This window comes from Chiloscyllium plagiosum, unplaced genomic scaffold (genome assembly GCF_037043375.1).
Source record: "Chiloscyllium plagiosum isolate Xiang-an unplaced genomic scaffold, Cpla_swu_hap1 HiC_scaffold_24, whole genome shotgun sequence".
Lineage (NCBI taxonomy): Eukaryota > Metazoa > Chordata > Chondrichthyes > Orectolobiformes > Hemiscylliidae > Chiloscyllium > Chiloscyllium plagiosum.
In genome coordinates this window covers 12,277,388-12,298,534 of record NW_028270162.1, presented here as the reverse complement: position 1 = coordinate 12,298,534, position 21,147 = coordinate 12,277,388, and the positions used below count along the sequence as shown (strand labels likewise).

The 21,147-nt window shown below is 42.3% G+C and overlaps 1 long non-coding RNA gene across 1 annotated transcript in view; it reads left to right on the top strand.

The window, feature by feature from the left end:
- Positions 1-16,941, top strand: part of LOC122562542 (uncharacterized) — a 49,642-nt gene extending 32,701 nt beyond the window's left edge. Inside the window, exons 3-4 of the long non-coding RNA XR_015761237.1 lie at positions 13,896-13,985; positions 15,072-16,941. This is a non-coding gene — a long non-coding RNA (uncharacterized LOC122562542). The remainder of the gene's footprint in view (positions 1-13,895; positions 13,986-15,071) is intronic.
- The last annotated feature ends 4,206 nt before the right edge of the window (positions 16,942-21,147 follow it).

The window sequence follows — 21,147 nt, the reverse complement described above, 5'->3', positions numbered from 1 at the left end:
CTTGCAAGAACTGTAACAAACACTAAATTGGACAAACAGGCAGAAAACTAGCCACCAGGATACATGCACATAAACATAGCCACAAAAAGACGTGACTCAGTATCACTTGTATCCTTACATAGAGATGAGGAAGGACACGCATTAGAATTCCTAGAAGCATGGCATTCCAACCAGAACTCTATCAACAACTAGGACCCCATTTACCACCCTCTGAGAAAAAGAACAGGGAATGGCAACACCACAGGAAATTACATCACCAACCCAAGGAAACCTAAACACACAAATAGAAAGTAGATCATAACACCAGTGCTTCACTGGAGGCTCACTGATGATGTTACCTAGTATGGTGATGAAATGTCTGAAAATGAACCTTCCAGCTCAGTGAGCAAACTTACATCCAGAATTTCAGTTCCTGTTCCTTTTTTATAAAGTGGCATAGCATATCAAAAATATCAAAATTGCTCAGATGTGAGTGGAATATGGACATTGTTGCACCTAAGTCATAAGACAATTCATTGGAAGCAATCTTGGATACCAATCTACTGCCCCTAAAGACATCTTGAAGAATACACTCAAAATTTCATTGGATGATTAAACAGGCATTCTTGGTGGCCACCTAAGAGAGACTTTGGGGATTAACGCTTGTCTTAGGACCCCTAAACCAAATTGGAATTAGACCTGCTCCGCTAAAAATTCCATTGTGATTCAAATAGCACTCACTATAAGTAGGTCAAACATAAAGGATTATGATGAGGCTAGAAAAAAAGTTACTTTCCCTGGCAAATCACTTCCCTGTCTTGTTCTTAGCTGCAACTTCATCCCTCTCAATATTCATCTTTTTAAAATAGGCAAGTTGCCTGTTGAAGTTTAACAAGAGTGGACAGCTCTGCTGAGTAATATTAAATGGTCATTTTGGGTCCAATGTGGTGGGCAGCATTTACACATTCATTCCAGAGAGGAAATAAGCCCTCTCCATATAACTAAAACATTATATACCATATTGAGTGCATACCAGAAATAAATCTTAGCTGATTTGCACAAGCAGATAAATAGCAATTTGATTCCTCCTTTACAAAATGTCTTTACAACTAACCACAACTGCTGTGAAAAAAGGTCTACCTTGATCACTTTATTTACTTTGTTGTGATGTCTAAAGAAGAATTATAATTCTGACTGGAAATTCAGGCAAACTAAGTGTTGAAGCTGGAGTAAGGCAGAGAAAGCACAAACTGCACTTTTTTGTGGACCTTAACAGATAGTGATGGCAATGACAGCAAAAACACAATGATATTGATAGCACCTTTAACATTCAGAATGTTCCAAGGTACTTAAGATGCAAGAGTACGGGTAAGGATGCAGGTACACAAAGAGAAAAAATTCAGAACTATGACCAAAAGGTTGAATAGAGAAATCGATTTTGAGAAGGTCTTAAAGGAAGCAAAGTATTTAGGTTTGGACAGTGGGCAAGAAGTGTGTGGAATTCCAGAGATTACAGTGCAACATATCAGGAGTGCTTACTACTCTGCAGCAAGCATTACTGGTTTTTAATGCTCTACTGATGTTACCCTAGGTTGCATTCCAAAGATTCAAAAATTGTTTCTGCTGAATGACCCTACAAAATCATTTTAAGAGCCAAGAATAAATATTTATGTCGACTTACTTCACTGTTGTCTTCACCCCATGATAAATTGCTGGCAAGAGGTACTTTGAGACAGCCACTTTCTGTGGAACTCCTTGTGACATCATGAATGGGGATTGGTGCCCACAACTCATCATTTTCAATTCATGATGTAACATCAGTAGGAATTCTATACTAAATCTCTGCTCTATCATTACTTGCAGTCTCTAGTACTAGAATATGATTGGCAGTAGCAAAGGAAGACTGGTGTGGTAGTAAGTACAGAGGCATCCTATTCTACGTCATCGCCAAATGTTTCCTTCCTCCTACTGTTTCAGGCTAGGTTAGAGATAGAGATTCAGGAGGGTGGAAGGAGCCAGTTGGGAAATATTGGCAGTGGGACAATCCCAATCAGTGTTTCATTTAGGATTATCACTTTATTAGTAGTTGTATTACAATGTAGCAAAATGCTAGTGCTTCAATGATAGAATTATAGTTAATATTGAGGCTGTCTGCCCCCCATTGACGAATGTAATGCAGTTGTTATGATTACAAATTATTTCAACAGCGCACACTCATGAGAGAAAATACTAGTGTGGCACGGTGTTATTTTTGCATGTTGCATGCATCACAAGCAAATATGCAAGTCATAACAGCAAACTTAAATATTGATGCTCCATTGTTAGAAATAGTAAGGGAGTAGGATGAATTTGTCTTGTTCTGATGCCTTAGGCTCCCAGAGGTTTCAAAGGCTTCCCACTTTTGCATTCAGCTCTTCCAACTGCCTCGATTTGGCCAATTTTGCTTCTCTCCTGTTCTGTAATCATTCTCTCGTTCTCAAGGCACTGGCCACCTCAAGTTTAAATTCCAGTGAAAGCACATTATTTGGTTATAACTGTGTGGTCAAACTTTCACAAGGAACAGACAGATGTAGATTTGATATTTAAGTGTAAAGATGGGTAACTCCCAACAGTCTGGAATTGGTCCAACAAATACCTTCCTAGTTCAAAACCTGTGAGTTTAAGCCCCACCCCAGAGCACATAACAGAACCTGATACTCTGAGGGGAATTTTCCTAGAGTCGTGGAGGTGGGTTCAGAAACTTCAGGGCATGGTGAAATTGAGCAGTCATGCCGATGTGTTCTTAGCACCTCTCGCTTTTCCTGAAGACAACTTATGCAAGCTGTCAGCAGCCTACCAGGTAATGGCAAGAAGCCAATTGAGTTTCTTAATGATTCAGTTGTGAGCCAATTTTGTCAGAACATTGGAATAATTCCAAAATTGCACAGGAACCACTGAGTTGTCCCAGTTAATAAATGTCTCACCCACTGGTTGGAGAGCTGGTGAAAGCTCCAAATCACTTCTTTCAGAGAAGACCAGTGTATAAAAGTTTCAATCAGGAACTTATGTAGCCAGCAATAGGACTTTCCAGGATCAATCTGCTCCGGTGGTAATTCTGTCCATATCCAAGTGCTGGCAACTAATAAGCTAATAATGTGTGAGGGTGAGTTGGGTCACAGGAAAGGCATCTCTGGCTAAGAGAGGAAGGGATGGCTCTAAGCCAGCCTATTTGTTTTTAAGATGCCAGGTCCCTCATGCATGAATAGCTTTGAATGAGTGACCCAACCCACTGGGAGCAGATAGGTTTTGCTTTTCAAACTTTCTACCTTCTACTGACCCGTCTGCCACTGGTTGAGCAGTGGAGACAGTGGGAGGAAGTCCTTAAGTAAGCATTATTAATTTAATTAAGATGTCTTACTTCAATTGTATAGAATCTTGGTGAGACTGCACTTGGAACATTGTATGTAGTTTTGGACCTCATAAACTCACAAGGTAAAGTCCCCTTACTTTCCATAGATAGTATCTAGTGGAGATTTACCATACTAATTCCTGAAAAGGCAGAATTGTTCTGTGAGGAGAGATTGAGGAGATTGGACCAAATTCTTTAGAATTTAGAAAAAGGAGGTTAGCTCAATGAAACAAAATTCTTACAGCATAGATGCAGAAAGGATGTTTCTCTTGGGGACTCTAAGAGTAGGAACACAATCTTGGAATAAGGAGCAAACAATTTAGGACTGAGATGAAGAGAAATATGTTTTTTCAGAGGGTTATGAATACTTGGAATTCTGTACCTCAGAGGGTTGTGAAAATTCAGTCATTTAGTATTTTAATTAACGACCAACAGATTTCAAAATACTAATAATATCAAGGGAAATAGGGATAGCACAGGAAAATGGCATAAAGATATATGATCAGCCATGATTTAGCTGGAGATTTTGAATGGCCTACTACTGCTGTTATGTTCCGAAGATGGCAAGCTTTGCATCAGTCAGGGCAGAAGTTTGGCATTGAATGGAAAGGTCATGGAGAACCTGACACAGGAATCTCTGGGATGAAGAAATAATTTCTGGTCCATTCAGCCTTATCATATGTCTATTTCACTCTGCTTTCTTTTGTGTCATTCATTTCAGGAGCACACCCAATGCAGCCAAAATAAAGATTTTCAATAAACTACATGGTTTTGCTGTCTTGCTTCCTGAACCCACCCTAATTGGATGGTGCATTCTTAATTGGACGTCTTTCTCAAATGGATCATGCATCATCTTGCCAAGTTACAGACACTGAAATAAAACCAAAAGTAGAAGTTGCTGGAAAAGTTCAGCAGGTCTGGCAGCATCAATTTAAAAATGGAAGCATTGTTGCATTGCTCAAGGTGTCATTTTTTTGCAAAGAGATGTTAAGCTAAGATCCCAACTGGCTGTTCAAGTGAACTTAATATGTAATAATACTTACTGAGAAAAGAGCAAGAGAGTTCTTCTGGTGTACTGGAAAACATTTATCTCTCAACAAAAACAAGAGTGTTCCAAAGACTGGTTGACCTGAGACATTTTCCTTGTCTCTCTCTCAAAAAAGTGAGACCCAGCACTAACCCATGTGGTACACCACTTGTCACTCCTTGCCAACCTGAAAAAGACCTCATGCCTGCTATTTCCTGTTAGCTAGCCAGTTTTCTGTCAATACAAATATGTTTCACAATAACATTTGAAGTGGAATGTCATCACATGCCTTCTGAAAACATAAATGCAGCATGTCCACCAGTTGCCATTTGCCCACAGAAAGTATTTCAACAGCAATGAATTCCAATAAGTTAACTCTACCTTCCTTTTAGGTGCCCTGCTATTACATCTTTAATAGCTTCCAGCATCATCCCAATGATGTGCTAACATAACTGGCCCATAGTTTCTTATTGTTTATCTCTTGTCCTTTTTGAACAAAGGAATTACATTCACAATTTCCCAACATAATAATTCCTTTTACAAAACTGGGGAATTTTGGAAAATAACTGACATCAACTATTTTATCAACTAGCTGCAATTTTAAGACTACCCAGATGAATTCCATCAATACCTGGGACTTAGCAGCTCATAGCTCCAAAAGGTTGCTTAATACCACTTCCCCAGGCAATTGTAATTTTTTTAAAATCTTCATTTTTATTTCTAGGCATCTATTTCTGGGTTACTTGTATCCTCTACAGTGGAAGGTCAATGGAAAACATCTATTTAGTTCATCTGCCATCTCCTTAAGTTTTATTTATTCTCCCATGGTACTTGTCCATTGCTGGCTGGTCAGCATTTATTACCTGTACCTATGTGGCCTTGAGAGGATGATGGTGAACTGCCTTCTTGTTGCAGTGATTGTGCTTTGGGTAGACCCATAATGCTATTAGGTTGGGAATTCCAAGAATTTGACCCAATATATTTCTAAGTCAGGATGGTGAGTGGTTTAGAGGTGAACTTACAGGTGCTGGTGTTCCCATGTATCTGCTGCCCTTGTCCTTATAGATGACAATGGTTGTGGGTTTGGAAGGTGCTGTCTAAGGATCTTTGCTGAATTTCTGCAATGTGCATCTCAGATACTACACACTGCTGCTGCTACTGATCATCAGTGATGGAAGAAGTTTATGCTTGTAGACGTAATGTCAATGAAGCAGACTGCTTTGTCCTGGATGGTGTTAGGCTTCTTGAGTGCTGATGCTGCTGCACACTCATCCAGGTAAGTGGGGAGTATTCCATCACATTCTTGACTTGTGCTTTGCAGATGATGGGGAGAGTTTGGGGAGTCAGGAGGTGAGCTGCTCACTGCAGTATTCCTAGCCTCTGCACTGTCCTTTTAGCCATTGTGTTTATGTGACAAGTCCAGCTGAGTTTCTCCGCGACTCCCTTGTCAGATCCACACCCCCCACCGACCCAACCTTCACTCCCGGCACCTTCTCTTGCAACCGCAGGAGGTGCAACACTTGCGCCCACACCTCCCCCCTCACTTCTCTCCAAGGCCCCAAAGGAAACTTCCATATCCGCCACAGATTCACCTGCACCTCCACCCACATCATCTACTGCATCCGCTGCAGCCGGTGTGGCCTCCTCTATATTGGGGAGACAGGCCGCCTACTTGCGGAGCGATTCAGAGAGCACCTCTGGGCCACCCGGACGAACCAACCCAACCAACCTGTAGCACAGCATTTCAACTCCCCCTCCCACTCCACCGAGGATATGCAGGTCATTGGACTCATCCACCGCCAAACCACAACAACCCGACGGTCGGAGGAGGAGCGTCTTATCTTCCGACTGGGAACCCTCCAACCGCAGGGGATGAACTTGGACTTCACCAGTTTCTTCATCCCCCCTCCCCCCACCTTGTCTCAGCCGGATCCCTCCAGCCCGGCACCGCCTTCCTGACCTGCAGTCTTCTTCTTGACCTCTCCGCCTCCATCCTACTCCGACCTATCACCCTCACCTTGACCTCTTTCCACCTATCACATTTCCAATGCCCCTCCTCCAAGTCCCTCCTCCCTACCTTTTATCTTCTCCTGCTGAACACTCTCTGCTCATTCCTGAAGAAGGGCCTGTGCCCGAAACGTCGTATCTCCTGTTCCCTGGATGCTGCCTGACCTGCTGTGCTGTTCCAGCAATAAAGTTTCAACTTTGATCTCCAGCATCTGCAGACCTCACTTTCTCCTCCAGCTGAGTTTCTGGTCAATGGTAACTCCAAAGATGTTCATAGTCAGGGAACTCAGTGATGGTAACACCATTGAATGTCAAGAAACAGTGATTAGATTGTCTTTTATTGAAGATGGTGCCCGGCCATGAGGGTTACTTGCCACTTGTCAGCCCAAGCATAGATATTGTCCACATCATGTTGCATTTGAACATGGACTGCTTCAATATCTGAGAAGTTGCAAGTGGTTTGGAACATTGTGCAATTATTGATAATCATCCCCAGTTCTGACCTTATGATAGAGAGTAAGTCATCTATGAAGCAGCTGAAGATGGTTGAGACTAGAACACTAGCCTGAGGAGCTCCTGCAGAGATGTCCTGGAGCTGAGCTGAGCTGATGCACCTCCAAAAGCTGCAACCATCTTCCTATGTGTCAGGTAGAACCTCAACCAGTGAAGAGCTTGTCCCCGATTACCATTGATTCCTGTTAAGATAGGGCTTTTTCGTACCACACTCTGTCAAATGTGGCCTTGATATCAAGAGCTGTCACTCTGACCTCATCATTATTAATTCCTCAGATTTGCTTTCAACAGGACCACTGCTCACTTCACTAATGCTTCTTTTAGAAATAGATATAAAAACTGTCATCTGTTCTTATGCCTCTAGTTAGCTTTCGCTTGTCCTGTTAAATTTCCCTGCTTATTAAGAATCAGCAACAAATGACAAAAAGCTTATGCTGTTACATTTTCTGCCTTGTTGCCCAACTTCGCGCCATTCTATACTTTTCTTTAAGACCAATAGCACCTAAACTTTTATTGTGGGAAAATCACTACACGTTACCTTTATTTTGGCTACTCATTAGGAAATCTCAGAGACAGAGACAATCAAGTACTGAAACAATAATTTAAGCTTTCTTATATGTAGCAACCAAAATGCCCGAAACGTCGATTCTCCTGTTCCCTGGATGCTGCCTGGCCTGCTGCGCTTCTCCAGCAACACATTTTCAGCTAGGGTTTCAGTCTCTGGAAATGTCTGTGGCTCGATCCTTGTGCAGTGTTGGTTATTTGAAGTTCTTTTGAGTTGTTATGGTGTTGGATTCTAATACCATTTTCTTTCTTTCAAGTTTGTGGTGTGTCATTATTGATGATTCAATAGAGTCTTTCATCCCCACCATTGATTATACTTTTGGAGACTTCAAGTCGGTTGCTTGCCTTCTCACCAGAAGGAGCTTCTTTGTTCCTTGTTACATTCGGGGTTAGTTGTCTGTTTAAAACTCTGCTTGTCCTGCAATTAACCCTTTTACTTAAGAATGTTATTTCATAGGCAGGTCTTAATTGCCTATTTGTCTTGAAGCAGCAGATTATCAAATAAATCTTATCTCCTCTCTTCCATGAGGCATCTTGTTTTTGGTGTTTCCGTATCTCCTTCCCAGCGATGGTTAATCCGATGTTACTGTAACTCCTTTTCTAATAATTTCTCATTGTTCTTTCCATCTCAAGAAATAGTTTATTCCAAACAAGATATATTACTGAATCTTCCAATCCACAAAGTTTAGATTAGATTACTTACCATGTGGAAACAGGCCCTTCGGCCCAACAAGTTCACACTGAACCTCCGAAGAGCAACCCACCCTGACCCATTCCCCTACATTTACCCCTTCACCTAACACTATGGGCAATTTAGCATGGCCAATTCACCTAACCTGCACATTTTTGGACTTTGGGAGGAAACCGGAGCACGCAGAGGAAACCCATGCAGACACAGGGAGAATGTGCAAACTCCAAGTTGCCTGAGGTGGGAATTGAACCCAGGTCTCTGGCGCTGTGCTAACCACTGTGCCACCGTGCCGCCCTAAATTTATTAAAGTTGTGAAGTTTACATTGTTACATTTTTGTTTTAGTTAATTCTATTTGGAATTTTTCTTTCTGGCATTCTCTGCATATGACTGCCACTGCATCTCTATTGACGCATCTCAAAACATTATTTCCAGCTGACCACCCTCCTACCGCTGGATGTCCTGCAGCTGCATTGGCATTCTTGATTCTGACACTGTGGAGGCAATACAGTATCCTGGAGTCATGTTTACTGCCACAGAAATGCCTGTTTGATTCCCTGCCTAAGAATTAATTTATCACAATTGATCTATTGCTTTTCCTCCTCCCACCTGCAGCTGAGTTGTCTGTAGCGCCATGAACTTGGCTGTAGCTGCACTGCCCTGAGGAACTGTTGCCTCACCAGTTTCAAAAATGGAACACGAATTAGCCAATACAATAGACTCTTGAGACTACTGCAGAATGTACACTCCACTTGATCCTTCTGATCTGCCATTCCATAACTCAAAACTAATGGTTACTCTTAAATATTCAAAGCAAGTCTGTTTTTATTCTAACAAGATATTTCTCAGAAAAAGAGAGCAAAAAAATTCTAGTCTTCTATGCAAATTAAGTGCCTAACATTCACCTTAAAGATTGGAAACACTGACCAAACTTAGTCACACATCAATTTCTTTTTTCTCTTCAGTAAAAACTATTTCAAACCCGAAGGTGGTGTAGCTGTGACCTCTTTACAAATGAATAAACCAGCCACCTATGCCTCCTGCAAACAAGTAAAAGTACCTGGAGAAGGAAGATTAAAAAAAATGTCCTGAACAAGCTAAAATGAACATTTCAGTGACCCCTGTGAACTGGTTCCATTGAACTGCTTTCTCAATCTTTTCCTCTGCCCATAACACCATGTGCTTTTTATCTTTATCCACCTGTATTTGTATAGGGGAAATTAAATAGGGGAAGTTGAAAACGGGGTTCATAAATATATTTTAATTACATTTGAAAAATTATTTGAATAAAATAGCACATCTCGTTGAGTACAGAAACCTGACCCGTACTTTCTGCCAACCTGGAACTAAACGACAGGAAAATTGAGAAATTCTCCATACTTTTTAAAATCTTTAACTTTTATGACAACTTCAGGAACAGTGGACCTTGATCTCAAGTGTGCAACCCCAATGAGGCATAAAATTACTGGTGAACTTGACCTGCTTTGGCTAGGTTTAGTCAAATGATTTTCTAGTATAGGTACACAATCTTTTATCTGAACCGCTCAGGACCAGCTGGTTTTCGGAGTTCGGAATTTTTCGAATTTCAGAATAAGTGACAGTTAATCGGCGAAATTTTTTAAAAATCTTACCGAACAGCAGATTCACAGTGAGAACTACAGGTCCTGAGACAGAATGGAGACCTGCCAGTTTGGGCCATGTTCCCCCCCACCTCACTTCACATCTTAGACTGAATCTTACTTTCAGACCTTCAACTTTCAAAGACAGTAATGCAAATACTTTATCTCCTATTTGAAATGTACTAATTGTAGAATGTTTGTCTGCTTATTCTTTAATTTTCCGCTATTAAAAAATGTAACTGCTCTAGTGCTGCTTTACATGCTCCTGTGAGTCTTTCTAGAAACATGGACATCTTACCTAACATCGAAATTGGTCATTTTGTCTTACGTTTCCTTAAATTAGTTTTAGTGGACATCTAATACCATAGCTATAGAGTAATTCAAATGAATTGAACTCAGTAGATTCATTTGAGGAACCTCTAATAGAAGTAGTAAGAATTCCAATCATTTGTCCCAATCCTGTGCGTATTCGTGACAGGATGCCTTAATCATGGCTTTGAGTGTCTCTCCAAAGCTCCCTGTATTTGTAGGTAATGTGCAGTTGACTTCAATTGTTTTATACCCAAACTGCTGCTGACACCTTGGAAGACTTTAGATCGGAGTGTAATTCAGTTAGTCGTCTATTACAAGTCGTAGATGCAGGTGTAGTTACAACATTTAAAAGACATTTGGATAAGTTCATGTATGTTTGTGAGACCTTGCTGTGAATAACTTGGCTGTTGTATTTGCTGATTTCAGTGACTATACTTTTGAAGTAATTCATTGGTTGTGGAATGCTTTGGAACTTGGAAGGTTCTATATGAATGCAAGTTCGTTCTCTTACCTTTTTTAGTTCTTATGATGTCATAGTCAACCAACTACAAGACAGAAAGAGGATCAGGTGATAGGTGTAAACCAGATACAAGTCATTCGTTTCACATTGGTGATTCTTCAATGCAAAATACAGCCAACTAATCACCCAATCAAAATCCAAAAATTGCATCAGCTGATGTCATAGCATTATGACTTAGTCTGTAAAATCACTAGTGTTAAATTACATCACAATTAGAACTCAAATCAACAGAGATATTTTACAAATTGTGACCCACTTCAACCTCTAAATCTCTTCATCAAGTGTTTCAGAGGAGATGCATGCTGAGGACTCCATTCATGCGTTTAAATCCATCTGTCTCCTTTTTTTTTAATACATTTTTCCATTGTCATAGTTGAGTTCTAACAGTTGAGCAGCCCTTGGCGGAAGAATGAATGCAGATTTCTCCAGCTTCCTCATTTCCCCTCCCCTACCTTATCTCAGTCCCAACCCTCGGACTCAACACCGCCTTCTTGACCTGCAATCTTCTTCCTGACCTCTCCGCCCCCACCCCCTCTCTGGCCTATCACCCTCACCTTAACCTCCTTCCACCTATCGCATTCCCAACGCCCCTCCCCCAAGTTCCTCCTCCCTACTTTTTATCTTAGCCTGCTTGGCACACCCTCCTCATTCCTGAAGAAGGGCTTATGCCCGAAACGTCAATTCTCCTGTTCCTTGGATGCTGCGTGACCTGCTGCGCTTTTCCAGCAACACATTTTTCAGTTATATTCTTTATGTTCAATGTAGTTCATTGAGAAATTCAAATTTCCTCAAGTTGAATTAATTTTTACTTTAGCTGCATAAAACAAGTAAGAGCATACATTGTGAATCAGACAAAAAATAAAGTTTGGGTAAAACAAAACATGTAACACACTGAAATAAAGACACACTTAAATAAGTGAATAGTTTACAAAAGTGAACTACTTTAGTAAGGGGAGCATTCTCACCACATTTCCAAATACACATTATGTTTAACTTACATGTAACCAACAGTTTTCATATAAGCTCTTGTGTTCCTTGGCCAAATGATAGCCCACAGGATTCTTTCCCAGTTTATGGAGATCTAACCCTAATTATTTTAGTTGCCCTTTAGGAGCGACATCTAAAAGGAAACTCCAATAAATGGTGATTCTTTCATGATGGTGATTCTTTCATGTAACTGATTCTATGTCGCCTTCCTGGTGACAGTATTGTTCATGTGAACTCTGCAGCGTATTGGCTTAGGCAGTATGATAGAACCAGGACATAAGTAATTCTCAGCCATATAGTTGTGAATCTGACATAGTGGAAATGTCATTTGTCCCTAGTGACTGCAATGTTTGTATTCACCAAAACAAGCAAAGTCTTTATATTAAAAAATGAACTCTTTTTACTTTTGACATTGAGTGTCTGTATCTTGAATTTGTTTCAAAATAAATACTTTGCCTACAAATCTATACAACTACAATGATTCAATAATTTAAGGTTAGTGGTAAATGAGAGCATCTAAGTTCTGATTGAAAAATTATTGACCTGAAATGTATAGATATTATCTAACGAACCTGTTCAGGCATGTTACACACCTCTGAAGCAGGTGGGACTTGAACTTGGGTCTCCTGGTTCAGAAGTAAGGATACCACCACTGCACCACAAAAGATCCCTACCTGAAATGTATACCAGTAATGTAAGACCCTAACCAAGCAGAATGAGATTCAAAGTAGATTATCACTGGAGACTGAGATTCTTGCTGCTCAACTTCAAAAGAAAATTCCTGCAAACCAAAGCCTAAACAAGTGGGTCATCCTGATTAGACAAAACATATAAATAATGCAGTCACAGTCACACTGTTAAGATACTCCAAAGTGCTTTACATCCAAGTCCAACACTGTTGCATCTCAGCAACAATCCACAAATGATAAAGCTTTTGTTTTTAAAAAAAATCAACCTTGGTAAAGGAAGAAATATTGACTGGAGTACATGGGGTATTCCTTTGCTCTTTTTGCAGAAAATGCTTTGACATCTTTCCCCCCCCCCATGTGAGACAGCAGACAGGGCCTGCCTCAGTAACAACAGTAATTCTGTCATGCATTAGTCTATATATGGAAATGTGTTGCTGGAAAAACGCAGCAGGTCAGGCAGCATCTAGGGAACAGGAGAATCGACGTTTCGGGCATTAGCCCTTCTTCAGGAATGAGGAAAGTTTGTCCAGCAGGCTAAGATAAAAGATAGGGAGGAGGGACTTGGGGGAGGGGCGTCGGAAATGTGATAGGTGGAAAGAGGTCAAGGTGAGGGTGATAGGTCAGACTGGGGTGGGGGCGGAGAGGTCAGGAAGAAGATTGCAGGTTAGGAAGGCGGTGCTGAATTTGATGGATTTGACTGAGACAGGCTGGGGGGAGGGGAAATGAGGAAACTGGTGAAATCCGAGTTCATCCCTTGTGGTTGGAGGGTTCCTAGCCGGAAGATGAGGCGTTTTTCCTCCAACCGTCGTTTCGCTGTGGTCTGACGATGGAGGAGTCCAAAGACCTGCATATCCTTGGTGGAGTGGGAGGGGGAATTGAAATGTTGAGCTACAGGGTGGTTGGGTTGGTTGGTCCGGGTGTCCCAGAGGTGTTCTCTGAAACGCTCCGCAAGTAGCTGGCCTGTCTCCCCAATATAGAGGAGGCTCTCTTTCTCATGCCTTCCTTGAAGAAGCTCTCTTTCTCATGCCTTCCTTGAAGAAGCTCTCTTTCTCCTTTCTCCTCATTAGTCTATATATGTCACACTGGCATCTGCAGATTGAAGGTTGTAGAATTCTTTAAGATAGATGTTTTAACAAAACTTTGGGGTCAATAAATTCTTACAATGCGTCAACCCTAAAAAATGTCTTCAGAAGTCCATATTTTTATAGCATTTTGTCCTAAAAGATAAGATGTCCAACAATGTAGCACCCCATTGACCTAGATTTTTGTGCTTAATTGGGATTTCAACCCATAATTGTTTGACTAAATAGAAAGAGTGCAACTATCATTACGACTGGTCAAAAGCATGAAGTGCTATGGACATTTTTAATTTGTAATTCCAAAATGTGTTTCTGTAGGTGGGTTGATATGCTAAAAATGGCAGCAAATGTAAATTAAGTGGCTTTCTGACACTTGGAATGTCACAAACCATTCGTGGGCAATAGATACACATCAGGAGACTGAACTGTGATCTCTTATGACTACAAAGAAAGTAATGGACTGATAACCCCCTGCTCAACAGCAGGCACAAACTGCATGTTTATATTGTTTTTGTTTTATAGAGTACACAAGGACTGGTGTGAAAAAGACAATTTCAAGTCAAATGGAGTGCGCAATTAGGATGAGGTTCTCCTGTGTGCTAATAGTCTAAGGTAATTATGCCTACTGGTTCATGCATTAGCTTATTTTGAAGGTCACAGTTGAAGAACTATCCCTCAGTCACTGCTGTGTTGCTGGTAAAGGGAACACTTGTGTGCCACATGTGAAGTAGCTGGCAAGTCAGTATATAGGAAATAGGACAACAAAAATACTCTCCCTCTCCTCATGTATACTGAAACTCAGTCATGATCAAAAGGAATCAAATATAATCTCAACCCACCCTCAAAACTCAGATTATTGAAATTAACTGTTCAAATATCAATGTCAGTGCTACTGGTAACCTTCACTGCAATAATTGCAATGCTCAACAACCCATTCTACATGAACAATTCAGAGACTGATCATTTTAGTGTTTTTTTGGTCTTACTTCTAATTTCTAATTTGCACATCAATGTGTATAACATTACTAATCTTCCTTGAATTTAGTAATTAATAAAATTATTTGTTAAGTCAAGAAAGCGGGTTAAATTGGCTCCTTTCAAAACGAGTTCATTTAGGTCTGGAGAAAGTTATAGTTTCCATTTTCATTTAACTTTGTTGCGAACATCTGAGGTAGGGTATGGTTGAGTAGTGGACAGAAAGTAGTTCATCCCTTTTCACCGGGGAACTTAATGATTTGGGGTATCTTCCTTCCACTGTAGCTCTCACAATGGGAAAGCAACCAGCATAATCAATGCAGTGGGAAGTATAGATGAAATCAAAAGGTCCTCCTACCCTGGTTATACACTCTTCCACCTTCTTCTGTCAAGCAGAAGATATAAAAGTTTGAATACACGTACAAACAAATTAAGAACAGCTTCTTCCCCACTGATTTGAATGAACTTCTTAAATGTTATTGTTGATCTCTCTCTGCACCTTCTCAGCAACTGTAACACTCTGTCCTGCACTCTGTTCTGTTACACCTGTACAGTACTGTACAATCTGCCTGTAAAGCTTGTAAGATAACACTTTTTACTGTACCTCAGTGCAGATGATTGTAATAAATCAAATCAAATATTAACTCCACTGTCAGGGTTATTTTATTGAACACCACTTCTAACCACAAAGCTATGATACCTCCTCTCCCTTGTGTCTCACAGGTACCAACAGATGTATACATCCCCTGCGGAGAAACAACTTGCTCTGTCAGAAACCACCTCCAAGGTCTCTGATCAAGACAATTCAGAGGCCTCAGAGGAAGCACCAACAGTGCAGCCTCCTGCACCCTGCCTGTTCAGGTCCTGAAACCTGGTGGGGATATTATGTGTAGAAAATTTGGAATCTGAAGTTGGTGAGCACCACATTGCATCAGCTCCAAGTCGGCTGAGGAAGAAGTGTCCCAAGCCGCTGGCACTTGGAGGGTTGGTGGACACGAAGCATCTGCGCAGCCCCTGTCAGGAGACGATACTGTAATGTCATCAATCAGGGACTTTATCCAAATGTGCTGGGAAAAAACAAGGGCAGCAGACAGGTACGAGAGAGGCGATGGTCCTTTTTGCCCAGATGTTACACAATGTGGTCCCAGCTGCCTCAAGTGTGCAATAGCCTGGCTGCTCCCATGGAGAGCAGGGTTCAGTACCCTCATCTGCGCTCCATCACCTCAGCCATTGGTCCTTCTTCCCACAGAGACAGGCCATGCTAGGACAGATCCAGCCAGAGGAGAAACCATACACAGGCCCTAATATAAGTCTCCTCTCAAAGGTGGCTGGACTTTCCATCTCTATGCTCCCGCCCTTCTCCAATCATTGACAAGGAAGTTCCACTTTCCTCTGGCAAGAAGATTCTCAGCAGATCAGCACCATCCATAATTAAAAAGGTCTGGGATTGCCTGATTAAACCTTCAATGAAATGGGCTTCACTACCAAGCAGGTTCCTTCCCCAGCTGTCTAACCTGGGACAATACTGAGACGTATAGGAGGGAATGATGGGAAACAAAAACACTCTTGAAGTGACAGAATACTATATATGAAGTATCATGTATGTATAAAGGTTATTGGTTTCACAGTACATTTTTGGGGGTCTTTCTCGAGCTCAGTTAACTTCATGTCTATACAGAATGTCACCACATGTTGACAGCCTACTACAGCATGCGGAAGCAAGATGAATAAAAGATATATTGGATTGTACTGACATTATTGTCCCTCGTGGTAAAATATTCCTATTCTTTTCAAGGCCTCTGAGTGCAAAAGGTGCTGGTGCTGAAAGAAGTGGTCAGCAATTAAGAGACAGTAAGTCTACAACACAGAAGGAGCCAATGCATTAGGATTGCCAGGGATTAGGGTCTGTGTCCTTTGTCTGTGGGCTGGCAACAATGGAGCCACAGGACTGATCATTATCCACACCCCAACTGATGCCTGACAGTGGCCAATCCCCTAAGCAAGGCTTGGAGTCTCCGCTGGACTTTTTGTCTTGGAACCCCTGACTGACAGGTGTCTACATGGGCCATTCCCCTAAGAATTTGCAACATATCTACTTGCTTGCTGCACATGCAGTAAGCTTGCCAGGTGAGACACTGGTATATAGTGCAGGTGTGAGATTGATGCAGCACACTGCCATACAGCAAGATGAATGCCCTTTCATTAAGAGCTGCTGATGGCAAGGCAAGCTGCTTGGTCATGCAACTGTGCTAAAAGGCATGGCAAGGAAGGAATTCTATGAATGTGCAGGTATGTGCTAAATGAGCGAGCAAGCAGCTCTGAGTTGCAGCACGGTCCAATCCATGAGCTGAATGCCTGTTCTTGAGTACAGTGTCTTTGCAGTCACTTTCAAAGCTATTTGCCATGAATCCTGCAATCAGATGTCAACTTCCATTTTGGAGAGGTGCCATGAGAGTCCTGTAGAGTTGGCAGTTCTTTGATACCAATGTCCATGGACACGGGATGCAGGTGGTGAGTGCCCATGCATTGTGCCCTGAGATGCAATTGTTTGGTGAGCAACATGGAATCTCTTCGCAGACAGCAGCAAACTGGAGTTGCCAGGTACCTGCGCTGACTTCCATGTAGAGAATTTTTAGCACCTAATTCGCTTGGCTGAATGTTAGGAAAGATATTTTCTAATTGGCCTGTTCAGAGATACTATTATACGTGTCTGAAGTGAGATGTGCAGTTAATAAGATTATTAACAAGCAACAATACCCCATAATAGGCTACTCGCCTCTCTCTTGCGAGAATCTTGCCTTAACCCATATGATTTAGTCAAAAGATGCAGCGGGTTGTCCTGACATCAAGCCTTATTAGACTTCTCACTTAATTCTGCCACATTTCTCACTATAGCCTAGGTTATTCAGGCCTCTAAGATTGCGACCATCAAAAAAAAACAATTTTTAAAACAAACTTTAAAAAAAGTTTTGAGTTTACACTGAATTCAGGCATTTCTATATTGTATCAATGTCAGCACCTTCCTAGCAGAATTCGCAGGAAGTACTTTTGAGGATTTAAAAATATGTGCCTCAAACAATTAAAACATTAATGAGGCACTCGTGATTAGAATTTAGCCCAAAGGCCAAAAAACATGAAATTTTCAAAAAGGGTGGCCAACTGTTTACAGATGGAAATTAAGGATGATGAACTGAATGCAGTAGCAGTAGAAAGATTAAAATTGGAGTATCAGGAATTATAATTTCAACAAAAAGATAAAGAACAAGAAAGAGTCATGGAGGAAAGAGAGAAAATAATCCATAGAATCCCTATAGTGTGGAAACAGGGCCTTAGACCTAACAAGTCCACACTAACCATCAAAGAGTAACTCATCTACACCCATTCCCTTACCCCTGACTAATGCACTTAATCCACACATCCCTGAACACTATGGCATTTTTTAGCATGGCCAATGCACCCAACCTGCACATCTTTGGATTGTGGGAGGAAACCACAGCACTCAGGAAACCCACACAGACATGGGGAGAATGTGCAAATTCCACAGACAGTTGCCTGAGGAATCGTAGCCAGGTTCTTGGCACTGAGGCGGCACTGCTAGCCACTGAGTCACTGGGCAGCCCCAAAGAGCAGGAAGGAAGAGAATGTCAAGAAAACGAGTTTGAATAACTTGAGCTGGTGTCCTTGAAGATACTATTGGCTCAGACTTGAGAGTGGAAGCAATTCAGTTTGTTCACTTTATTCCTAAATTTGTGGAGACAGGGATAGAAGCTTTCCTTATCTCTTTTAAGTGTGTAGCAAAGACATCAAAGTAGATAGTCCAACATTGGTCCTTTTTACTGCAGAGTAAGCTCTCAGGAAAGCACACAAAGTTTACTCCACCTTGCCTGAAGAAAGTGTCACTGATTACAAGACAGTAAAAAAGGCTTAAATTTGTAACTGCCTTGGAAGTATACTATTAGAAATTACATGGCCTCAGGAAATGGTCTTACTAGGCAAACCTCGAATTCGAAAGCATTCAACTTTGCACTTCATGAAGAATTTAGAAACTGATCCATGTAACTTTTAAAAAAAACTTTTATCTTTTTAGACTTACCTATTATTTTCTTGTGTGTATGTGTGTTGTATTACACATTCTTCTCACATTTAAGAGATAATAAACAACCTCTTTAACAAACTAAAGCCTGGTTAAATTGCCTTCGTTTAAAACCAGGTACATTTGGGTCTGAAATAGGGCTCCAAAAGAGAAGGGATCTGATTTTAAATTAATCTTGTTGTGACCAACTAAAAGGTTAGGGGAGAAGCCAGACAAAAAATGGAGAGGAGTAAAGAAGGTGAACCAGTCCATCCCTCCCCAAGAACTTAATTTGCAAATCTTACCCAGAACCTGGGTACAACACTATCACTGACACTTAGCAAGGAGCATATCAATGTTAGGTGTTCACGTAACCGAGAATTTTCATTCTTGTGATGCTTTGTAGTTTGAAGATTATCCAGTCTTCAGTCAAGCTATATATACTAGGAAGGACACAGATTTAGGAGCAAATTACTGCAGATGCTGGAATCTGCACTGAAAAAATACTGGAGATCACAGCGGATCAGACAGCATCCATGGAGAGTCTGTATGCCTCGAAGCCAACTGACAGTGCAGCCTCCCAGTCGTTCCTGTCCTCTATCATGGAGGTCTTAGACGACAGAACACGGGAACGGCTGGACCAGTTGCTATCTCTGGACAAGCTGACCAAGACCCTAGAGTCCTTCGAAAAGAATAAAACTCCCGGAAGCAATGGCTTACTGGTCGAGTTCTATTCTGCTCTGTGGGACGTGATTGGCCAGGACCTGCTGGAGGTGTATGTCAGTATGCTTCTGGCAGGTACCATGAACGAATCCATGAGGAAAGGCATCATCACCCTCATCTACAAGCGGAAGAGGGAGAGGGAGGAAATCAGAAATTAGATATCAATCTCACTATTGAATGCGGATTACAAAATCTTGTCAAAGGTCATCGCCAACCGGGTCAGGTCTGCTCTGGGATTGGTGATCCAACCTGACCAAACCTGTGCTGTACCAGGCAGGAAGATCGCCGAGAGTCTCGCAGGACAGGGGGTTGGACACCTGCCTCATCAGCCTGGACCAGGAGAAAGCCTTTGACAGGATATCACATACATATATGAGAGATGTTCTCTCCAAAATGGGCTTTGAGGAGGGATTCTGCAATTGGGTCAGACTGCTCTACACCAATATTGTCAGTGCAGTCTCAAACAAACAATGGGTGGGAATCAGATAGCTTCCCAGTCAGATCTGGAGTCAGACAGGGCTGCCCTCTGTCTCTCCTGCCCTTGTTACTGTGCTGCATAGAGCCATTTGCCGAGTCCATCAGGAAGGATGCGAGCCTGAGAGGGGTGACTATTCCTGGCAGTGGGGGCCTACAGATTAAGGCCTCCCTGTACATGGAGGACGTCGCCATTTTCTGCTTGGATCTGCTGTCCATGCACAGACTCGTGTGCATATGTGACCAGTTTGAATGGGCCTCAGGGGCCAAGGTAAATCAAGGCAAGAACAAGACCATGCTCTTTGGGAACTGGACCGACCAATCCTCCATCCCCTTCACCGTCAGGACTGACCACCTGAAGGTGCTGAGTATTTGGTTCAGAGGGGCTGGGGCGTGCGCCAAGTCTTGGGAGGAGTGTATCAGCAAAGTGAGGCAGAAACTGGGTAGGTGGAAACTAGTCACTCTCCATCATGGGAGAAAACCTGGTCATCAGGTGTGAGGCACTGTCAGTGTTGTTATATGTCGCACAGGTCTAGCCTATTCCCAGCACCTGTACCATCACAGTCACCCGGGCCATCTTTCATTTTATATGCTGATCAAAGATGGACCAGATCTGAAGGGACTCGATGTATAAAGATCTGGGCAACGGGGGAAAAACACACCCAATGCCACCCTCACCCTGATGACCACCTTTGTGTGGCTGCATCAAGCTGTGCGTGGATCCCCGGTACGCAAACACCAAGTGTCACTACGTACTGAGGTTCTACCTGTCCCCGATATTGCAAAGGAATCGCCTGGCCTCACTGCCGTGGAACACTCCAAGTAGTTGGACCATTCCGTATCACCTGTCCTTAGTGGAGAAATTTAAGAAGAAAAACATCTTTGACCACAAGTTCATCAGGAAATGGTCAGCACGTAGTGTCCTTGAGACCCTTCAGGAAAAGGAGAGGGCGGATCCTGTTAAGCGGTTCCCTGGGCAGACTGTCAAAGTCATTTGCCAGAATACCTCGTCGCCAGAACTTTCCAACAAGCACCAAGACATGGCTTGGCTGGTGGTGAGAAGGGCTTTGCCCGTGAGATCCTTTATGCACGCCCGGACTCTCTGCCACACTGCATGCTGCCCTCGAAGCGGCTGCGCAGGGGACAAGACTGTCACACACCACCTTTTGGAATGTGCCGATGCAAAAGGAAGTCTGGAGAAGAATGCAGAGGTGTTTGTCGAGGTTCGTCCCGAGCAGCCCCGTGACGCGGGACTCTGTGCTCTACGGTGTGTTCTCCGGGATGCACACCTAGACGAACATCAACTGTGCCTGGAGGATTATCAACTCGGTCAAGGACGCTCTTTGGTCTGTCCAAAACCTGTTGATCTTCCAGCTGAAGGAGTTGACCCCGACTGAGTGTTGCAGACTGGCACATTCCAAGGTCCAGGACTACATATTGTGGGACGCGCTGAAGTTTGCGGCAGCTGCCGCCAAGGCGCGGTGGGGAAAGACCGTGTAACGTCTGCCTGCCAGAGAAGAACAGGGGGTC